The 10,157-nt window shown below is 49.6% G+C and overlaps 1 non-coding gene across 1 annotated transcript; it reads left to right on the top strand.

Annotated features, from left to right (window-relative positions):
• Positions 1 to 231: 231 nt before the first annotated feature.
• Positions 232 to 395, top strand: LOC144609745 (U1 spliceosomal RNA). Its single transcript, XR_013549351.1, has one exon. It is a non-coding gene; the product is annotated as a U1 spliceosomal RNA (small nuclear RNA).
• Positions 396 to 10,157: the final 9,762 nt, after the last annotated feature.

Genomic DNA, 10,157 nt, shown 5'->3' with positions numbered 1-10,157 from the left:
CAATAGCGGGCGCCGCCGCCATGTTAGGAAGATATGCAAATGAGGAGCGGGACGGGCGACCCTCACAACTGTGGTCGCCGATCAAAGGCGGCGGAAGCGAAGCGTGAAAGCGGGTGTTTTGTTAATGGATCCGTGTGGAATATGTGTAAATGGGGCTTGGAAATGCGGCGTCACCCTGGGTTAAAGGAGTAGCGGCAGAGCTTGGGCTGCGCGTCGCTGCGAGAAATGAGCATACTTACCTGGCAGGGGAGATACCTTGATCACTCAGGAGGTTTTCCCAGGACGAGGCTATCCCATTGCACTTCGGGTGTGCTGACGCCTGCGATGTCCCCAAATGCGGGATACTCGACTGCAAAATTTGTGGTAGTGGGGGACTGCGTTCGCGCTCTCCCCTGGTTTACAATATAAAGACAGAACCAACACCCCATTAGCTCCTCCTGCAGGGCTGCTATGTGCTCTTCACATAGAGTGGTGCATTGCCAAGAGAAGGGAAAAGTAGAGGTCCATTTATTCCGAGAAGCCAAGCTCCGCCGCTACACCTTTCACCCAGGGTGACGCCGCATTTCCAAGCCCCGTTTCTACATATCCCACACAGAGGGGTCCACCCTGGTCATGATTTATTCCGAGAAGCTCCTAAATGTGGTTGGTATATACAAATAAAATTGACTTGACTCTGTGACAGGAGCTGTAAGGAAATAACTGCGGATGCTGGTACCAAATCGAAGGTATTTATTCACAAAATGCTGGAGTAACTCCTCAGCAGGACAGGCAGCATCTCAATAGACAATAGACAATAGGTGCAGGAGTAGGCCATTCAGCCCTTCGTGCCAGCACCGCCATTCAATGCGATCATGGCTGATCACCATCAATCAGTACCCCGTTCCTGCCTTCTCTCCATACCCCCTATCCTTAAGAGCTCTATCCAGCTCTCTCTTGAAAGCATCCAACGAACTGGCCTCCACTGCCTTCTGAGGCAGAGAATTCCACACCTTCACCACCCTCTGACTGAAAAAGTTCTTCCTCATCTCCGTTCTAAATGGCCTACCCCTTATTCTCAAACTGTGGCCCCTTGTTCTGGACTCCCCCAACATTGGGAACATGTTATCTGCCTCTAATGTGTCTCTAATGTGTCCAATCCCCTAATTATCTTATATGTTTCAATAAGATCCCCCCTCATCCTTCTAAATTCCAGTGTATACAAGCCCAATCGCTCCAGCCTTTCAACATACGACAGTCCCGCCATTCCGGGAATTAATCTAGTGAACCTACGCTGCACGCCCTCCATAGCAAGAATATCCTTCCTCAAATTTGGAGAGAAGGAATGGGTGACGTTTCGGGTCTCTTCTAAGATGCTGCCTGACCCGCTGAGGAGTTACTCCAGCATTTTGTGAATAAATGCCTTCGATTTGTACCAGCATCTGCAGTTATTTTCTTACAGCTCCTGTCACAGAGTCAAGTCAATTTTATTTGTATACCACATTTAAAAACAACCCACGTTGACCAAAGTGCTGTACATCAGTGCAGGTACTAAGAAAACGAACATGCAATGGCTCACGCATTCAGAGACTGACTGACATCGAGTGCTGCTGGAAGGTCATCAACTCGGTGAAAGACGCTCTTTGGTCTGCCCGATCCTTGGTGACCTCCCAGCGGAGCGAGCTGTCCGTCGGGGAATGTTGCTGACTGGGCCCGCTGCAGACTGCAGGAGTACGTGCTGAGGGACGCTCTGAAGTTCGGTGCAGCCAACGCCAAGGCCCTGTAGGAGGACCACAGTCTAGGGTCCTTCCGCTGCTGGACATGGGGAGCAGTGTGTGGTGGAGAGAGACGCCCCTCCAAATAAGGGATACTGGGTAAATGTCTGTAAATTTGGAAGTGAATGCCTGTATCGAATGTGTAACCTCCAGAAATGTCGGATGGGTTTGTTAAAAAAGAAGATGTTCTGTAAGCAAATATTTATTACTTGAATAAAGTATTTTTTGATGTAAAAAAAAGGTTCTCCCAGCTATGGAGAGAAACCTCTTCACATATAGTGTGCATTAGGGTTTTTGATTATTATTGTATTGTCAGTCTGCAGTCTTTACATTTTAGTTTCCAAAACACTGCAGAATCTTAAACATCTAATTTCACAAAAACACTATTTCATTAACACTGTTATTGTTAGTCTGCAGAGTCTTTAAATTTTAATTTCAAAAAGATATGTTTTTATTGTCGGTCTGCAGAATTTTTAACTCTTAATAAAAAAAAAACATTACAACATTATCAGCGTGCAGAACCTTTAACTTTTAATTTCAAAAACACAGTACATTGTCAGCCTTTAACTTTTAATGATAAAAATACTACATGATCGATCAGTGGGCAGAATCTTTAACTTTTAAGAATATATATATGGGCAGAATCTTTATATCACAAGGGATAATAATAATAATAATAAAAATATATTCCTTTATTCGTCCCACACCGGGGAAATTTACAGCGTTACAACAGCAAAGTGGACAAGAGAGACAGAAAGACGATCCCAGCAAATCGCCGTGGAGCGCAAACAGGGCAGAGTGCGATACGTAGGACACTTCTGACCATCCTCTGCATCCTGAGCTGTCCCCAACCGTCTCGACTATGTCTTGCTGCTGGAACCCGATAGGCCGGGACGAGAGAAACATATAATAGAAACATATATAGAAACATATAACATTCTTAAGGGGTTGGAGAGGCTAGACACGGGAAGATTGTTCCCGATGTTGGGGGAGTCCAGAACCAGGGGTCACAGCTTAAGGATAAGGGGGAAGTCTTTTAGGACCGAGATGAGAAAACATTTCTTCACACAGAGAGTGGTGAGTCTGTGGAATTCTCTGCCACAGAAGGTAGTTGAGGCCAGTTCATTGGCTATATTTAAGAGGGAGTTAGATGTGGCCCTTTTTGCTAAAGGGATCAGGGGGTATGGAGAGAAGTCAGGTACAGGCTACTGAGCTGGATGATCCGCCATGATCATATTGAATGGCAGTGCAGGCTCGAAGAGCCGAATGGCCTACTCCTGCACCTATTTTCTATGTTTCTATGTTTCTATGAGAGAGTGAGGCCGACGATCTGTGCAACAACTCCCCCCTCACTTAAACCCAAGTCAAGCGCAAGTCATGACTTCAACCTTGGCCATCATGTACACCGCGGCTGGCGGCGATCCCAATCAGTGGCCGAAATAATAAGATTGAAAGTGGAGTCATGGTCATCTTCGAGCCCGGGCGTTCTTACTGCATTCGCTGTAAGACAGCAACTCTACCGCTGTGCCATCGTGACCGCCCAAGTTAGTGTTGGGGAAGAGGGGTCAGTGGAAGCACCTTCCCATCATGCCCTTGGTCCAGGAGTCTCTCCTTTCCAAAGGCCTGTTTCCCAAAATGGCATCCATCTGACCGGTGATCTCCGGAGTCAACTGCTGGAGGACCTGCGGGGAGAAGAACAAAGACACATTAGCGCAGAGTGAAGGGGACAAGGGGAGGTGCTACCTTGGGCATCCTTGTACATCAGTCACTGAGAGTTAGCGTGCAGGTACAGCAGGCAGTGAAGAAAGCTCATGGCATGTTGGCCTTCGTAGCGAGAGGAGTCGAGTTTAGGAGCAAGGAGGTCCTACTGCAGTTGTACAGGGCCCTGGTGAGACCGCACCTGGAGTATTGCGTGCAGTTTACGTCTCCTAGTTTGAGGAAGGACATTCTTGCTATTGAGGTAGTGCAGCGTAGGTTCACCAGGTTAATTCCCGGGATGGCGGGACTGTCATATGATGAAAGAATGGATCAACTGGGCTTGTATTCACTGGAGTTTAGAAGGATGAGAGGGGAACTTATAGAAACAAATAAAATCCTTAAAGGATTGGACAGGCTAATAAACTGTTAAAGCTGTAAGTTGTCCCTCGTGTGTAGGGTAGTGTTCGTGTACGGGGTTCGCTGGTCGGTCTGGACCTGGTGGGCTGAAGGGCCTAATTCTGTGTAGAGCCTCTGAGCTCAACTGAAACTAAACTAAACTCTTGAGGCTCCACCGAGATTCGAACCGGGATCGCTGGATTCAGAGTCCAGAGTGCTCACCGTTACACCACAGAACCCACAGCAGATGCTAACTGCTTCTCCTGCCCAAATCCAGTGCACAGAGAGGGCCCAGAGGAGGTTTAGGAGAACGATCCCACGAATGGTTGGGTTCACATACGATGAGCGTTTGTCGGCACTGGGCCTGCACTCGCTGGAGTTTAGAATCATGAGGGGGAATCCACCGGGTGGCGCCACCATCCCTGGGATTGGTCAAGCTAGATGCAGGAAAAAAGTTCCCGATGTTGGGGGAGTCCAGAACCAGGGGCCACAGTTCAAGAATAAGGGGTCGGCCATTTAGGACCGAGATGAGGAAAGATTTTTTCACCCAGTGAGTTGTGAATCTGTGGAATTCTCTGCCACAGAAGGCAGTGGAGGCCAATTCACTGGATGTATTCAAGAGAGAGTTAGATATAGATCTAAGGGCGAATGGAATCAGGGGAATGCGGAAAAAGCAGGAACGGGGGAACTGATTTTAGATGATCAGCCGTGATCATATTGAATGGTGGTGCTGGCTCGAAGAGCCGAATGGCCTGCTCCTGCACCTGTGTTTCTATGTTTCTATGTGATCCATAGCCCTCCATTCCCTGCATTTCCATGTCACTGATATTGCTGTGGGCGGCTCGGTGGCGCAGCGATAGAGTTGTGGCCTCACAGCGCCAGAGACCCGGGTTCCATCCCGACTATGGGTGCTATCTGTACGGAGTTTGTATGTTCTCCCCGTGACCCGCGTGGAGGAGAGGAGAGGAGAGGAGAGGAGAGGAGAGGAGAGGAGAGGAGAGGAGAGGAGAGGAGAGGAGAGGAGAGGAGAGGAGAGGAGAGGAGAGGAGAGGAGAGGAGAGGAGAGGAGGAGAGGAGAGGAGAGGAGAGGAGAGAAATTGCCTTGTCAATTTCAATACCTTATCAATTTCAATACGTTATCTATGTCAAGCCCTTGTCTATGTCAAGCCTTGTCAATTTCCATGATTTGTCAATTTCAGTGCCTTATCAATCTCAATGCCTTGTCAATTTCCATGATTTGTCAATTTCAATGCCTTGTCAATTGTCAATTTCAGTGCCTTATCAATCTCAATGCCTTGTCAATTTCAGTGCCTTATCAATTTCAATGCCTTGTCAATTTCAATGCCTTGTCAATTTCAATGCCTTGTCAATTTCAATGCCTTGTCAATTGTCAATATCAATGCCTTGTCAATTTCAATGCCTTGTCAATTTCAATGCCTTGCTAATTTCAGTGGCTCCGCAGTGTAACTGTAATGTCCCGTCATATCTGTTAGTCTTGTGTCATGTTCTGTGTTTAGATTCTCATTTCAGGTCCCTTGACTTCCTGCCATTGTAATTGTCAGCCCCGCCTTGATTGTTTCCACCTGTGTGCCCTTACCTCATGTATATATAGTCCACACCTCCCTTTGTCCTGTGCCAGTTCGTATTGTGATTCATGTGCTCTCGGTCGTAGTATAGCTAGTAAGTAATTTTTGTAACTAATGTTTTGGTAGCTGAGTAAGTTTAGAGTTTTTGGTTCGAATCGCAGTGTTCTTTAATGTGAAAATTAAAGAACGCCTTTATTTTCTCCAAATTGACTCTTGTGTGTGAGTCGTGCGTTTGAGTCCAGTTCCTGTGTGCCCCAGAGCATAACAGAACGAACTGGCCTTAATATGGACTCAGCCGACTCTAAGATTTGGAAATCAGCCCTTGCCAACCAGGGCACTAAGATCCAGCACCAGGAGGAGCAGCTGCGCTCAGTCAGTCATGGGGTGCGCGAGCTGAACGATAGACAAGGCGAGTTCCAGTCATCAGTGACGACCCAGATTAACCACCTCGCTGTACAACTCCATCAGGTTCCGGCTCGTCTCGACCCAACCTCGGCAGCTTCTCCACTGGCTCACGTTGAACCTTCAGCCGGCCATCCGCCTGCTGTTCCGGCCACGCCTGCGAACCCCACGCTGATTCTACGCCTGGCTTCACCAGATAAGTTCTCTGGAGACTCGGAGAATTGTAGATCATTCCTTGTACAATGTGATCTCCACTTCAAGCATAACCCTGCACGCTTCCCCTCAGACCAGGCCAGGGTAGCATTTATTGTGTCCCATTTGACGGGACGAGCCGCGGCATGGGCCACTGCGGAGTGGTCTCAGGGCTCCACAGTCTGTCAGGATCTAGACCTCTTCCAAAGAACATTTAGCAGTATTTTTGATCACACTTCCTCTGCTAAGGAAGCTTCCCGAGTCTTACTGCAGCTAAAACAGAACACTCGCCCAGTGATAGACTATGCCATTGACTTCCGAACCCTTGCAACAGACAGTGGGTGGAATATGCCTGCACAAGTGGATGCATTCATGAATGGGTTGTCAGAGGCTATAAAGGACAGACTTTCACCTTTTGAGTTACCCAGTGATCTAGAGACATTAATTACCAGGGCTATTCGTGTCGATAACAGGATAAAGGAAAAGGAAAGACACCAGGCTGCTGATCGTCCTCCCAATCACCAGGGGTGCTCCTCCGGGTCCTTCATACCGAAGAAGTCATCGTTCCCTGTCCATCGCTGGCCGGAGAAAACAGCGTCCTCTCAGCCGTCGGAGGAACCCATGCAGCTAGGACGAACCAGGCTGACTCCGGAGCAGCGACAGCGCCGCCTGAAGGACGGAGCCTGCTTTTACTGCGGTCAACAAGGACACCGTCTGGCCGACTGCTCGGTAAAAGGGGTGGCTCACCAGTGAAAAGGAGGACACTGGTGAGCCAATTCCCCGTTTCGGACTTACCTCCTCGACCTCTGACACAGGCCACCCTCACTCTGAATCAGCAAATTGTGACTCGGGGGGTTTTGATCGACTCCGGAGCCGACGAGAGTCTCATGGACTGGACTCTAGCTCGATCGTATAAGGTTAAATCTGTGCCCTTGTTGCAACCTATTGTGGCGAGCGCTTTAGATGGACGTCAGTTGCTTGAGATAACTCATCGTACAGAACCTGTTAAAGTCATGTTCAATGCTAACCATGTGGAGATAATGTCTTTTCACTTGTTTGACTCAGCTCAACATCCCTTGGTCTTTGGTTTCCCTTGGCTGCAGAAACACAATCCTCAGATTGATTGGCGATCTGGTAAGATCAGACGATGGGGGGTTGAGTGCACACAATTATGTCTTGTTGAACCAGTGAACAAAGGGGTGAGTTACGGGAAGATCGGGGTGGTTTTGGGAATAAATGTTCTTAAATCTGAAGAAATAAAGATTTCTAATGATGATGATGACTATCCCGATCTGTCGAAGGTTCCACCATGTTACCATGAACTGAAGGAGGTGTTCAAAAAGTCCAGGGCCACCACCCTACCTCCTCATCGACCTTTCGACTGCGCTATCAACCTGCTGCCGGGGGCCACTATTCCCAAGGGGCGACTGTACTCCATATCCGGCCCCGAGAGGAAGGCGATGGATGAGTACATTGAGTCCTCCCTGAGGACGGGCATTATTCGCCCGTCCTCCTCGGCAGCAGGCGCGGGGTTTTTCTTTGTGGGCAAGAAAGATGGGTCACTTCGTCCCTGCATAGATTACAGCTTCCTAAACGAGATTACGATCAAGAATCGTTACCCACTTCCTTTGATGTCTTCTGCTTTTGAACTGTTGCACAAAGCCAAAGTATTCACTAAACTAGACTTAAGGAATGCATACCATCTAATGAGAATCAGAGAGGGGGATGAGTGGAAAACTGGGTTTAACACCCCCTAACGGGCACTACGAGTATTTGGTGATGCCGTTCGGGTTAACCAATGCCCCCGCAGTCTTCCAAGCTTTTATGAACGAGGTCCTCAGGGAATTTCTCAATGAGTGTGTTTTTGTCTACCTTGATGACATTCTTATCTTCTCTCCAGACATACAGTCTCATGAGCATCATGTCAAGTGTGTGTTGCAGAAGCTCTTAGCTAACCGTCTGTATGTGAAGGCCGAGAAGTGCGACTTCCACGCAGACACAATGTCCTTTCAGGGCTACATTATATCGGCCGACCACATCCAGATGGACCCTGGTAAGGTCAGTGCGGTGGCCGATTGGCCCACCCCCACTAACAGAAAGAAGGTGCAACAGTTTCTCGGATTTGCAAACTTTTACAGACGTTTTATTAGAGACTTCAGTGCTGTTGCTGCTCCTCTGAACTCTCACGTCTTCCAAGACCCAGTTCCAGTGGAATCCTCAGGCCGAAGCCGCCTTCCAGCGCCTCAAAACATTGTTCACCAACGCTCCTGTTCTGACCATCCCAGATCCCCAGAGACGGTTCATTTTGGAGGTGGATGCCTCCAACGAGGGGATTGGGGCGGTACTTTCCCAGAGAGCGGAGAAGGACAACCGGATTCATCCCTGCGCCTACCTGTCACGTAAGTTGACCCCCGCAGAAAAAAATTACGATGTCGGAAACAAAGAACTGCTGGCAGTCAGAGCCGCATTGGGGGAGTGTAGGCACTGGCTGGAGGGGGCCGAGCAGCCTTTTCTGGTATGGACAGATCACAAGAACCTGGAATACATCCGTAAAGCCAAGAGACTCAACTCACGTCAGGCCAGATGGACTCTGTTTTTTAGTAGGTTCAACTTTTCTCTGTCTTACAGGCCCGGTTCCCAGAACACAACACCAGACGCCCTGTCCCGACTTTATGACCCTGAACCTGATACCAGAGAACCCGAACCCATCCTGCCACTTAACCGTGTGGTAGGAGCGGTGTCTTGGCAGATCGAAACAGATGTGAAGCAGGCTAATGATGAGACTCCAGCACCGAGTGGCTGTCCTACTAACTGTTTGTTTGTTCCTGTGACATTGCGCCCCCAGGTAATCCACTGGGCTCACACGTCCCTGCTCACATGCCATCCAGGTGCCAAGAGAACTGTTTTTGTGGTTAAACAGCGTTTTTGGTGGCCTTCACTTGAGAAGGATGTAGCTGAATATGTGGCCGCCTGCCCTGTCTGTGCAAGGAGCAAGCCCTCCAGACAAGCCCAAGCGGGCCTGCTGCACCCACTTTCAGTCCCTCAGAGGCCCTGGTCCCACATCTCCATTGACTTTGTTACTGGGTTGCCGGCCTCCAAAGGTAACACAACTGTCCTGACGGTGGTAGACCGATTTTCAAAGATGGTACATTTTATCGCTGTGGCCAAGCTCCCCTCTGCCAAAGAGACGGCAGAGGTAATGATGTCTCACGTTCTCCGTATCCATGGTTTCCCTACAGACATTGTCTCGGACCGAGGTCCTCAGTTTGTGTCCAAGTTTTGGAGTGAGTTTTGTTCCCTCATAGGTGCCACCGTCAGCCTGTCTTCTGGTTACCATCCGCAATCCAATGGCCAGACTGAGCGGATGAACCAGGAGCTCAAGACCTGCTTGCGCTGTCTGATCGCGCAGAACCAGACCACCTGGAGCGACCATCTCATCTGGGTCGAGTACGCACGCAACACGCTTCCTACGGCTGCCACAGGACTCACACCCTTCCAGTGTGCCTACAGCTACCAGCCCCCCTTGTTCTCGGCTTATGAGGGTGAGGTGACGGTGCCTTCTGCCCACGCAATGATCCGACGCTGTCGCCGAATCTGGGACGGAGCTCGGAGGGTTCTACTCCGGGGTCAGTCCCGGATGAAAGCGGCAGCCGACCGCCATCGCAGATCCGCTCCGCATTATCGCCCAGGCCAGAAGGTATGGCTGTCTACAAAGGACTTGCCACTTCACGTCCACGCCAGAAAGCTGGCTCCAAGGTTCGTGGGTCCATTTCCCATTTCGAAAGTCATTAACCCTGTTTCGGTCCATCTGCAACTCCCCAGGTCATTAAGGGTTCACCCTACATTCCACGTCAGCAAAATAAAATCGGTCAAGGAAAGTGCACTCGTGCCCGCCTCCAAGCCCCCTCCACCCCCCCGGCTCGTCGACGGTGGTCCGGTCTACACAGTTAAGGCACTTCTTGCAGTCCGCAAGAGAGGTCGCGGTTGCCAGTTTCTGGTCGACTGGGAAGGCTACGGTCCTGAGGAGAGGTGCTGGATTCCTGCCAGCTTCATTTTGGACAAAACTTTGATCAAGGACTTTGACAAGACTCATCCTGACCAGCCTGGACCGTCAGGAGTCGGTCCTAAAGGG

This window comes from Rhinoraja longicauda, chromosome 34, assembly GCF_053455715.1.
Source record: "Rhinoraja longicauda isolate Sanriku21f chromosome 34, sRhiLon1.1, whole genome shotgun sequence".
Taxonomy (NCBI): Eukaryota; Metazoa; Chordata; class Chondrichthyes; order Rajiformes; family Arhynchobatidae; genus Rhinoraja; species Rhinoraja longicauda.
The sequence above is the reverse complement of the archived record's forward strand: the minus strand, read 5'-3'. Positions and strand labels throughout refer to the sequence as shown.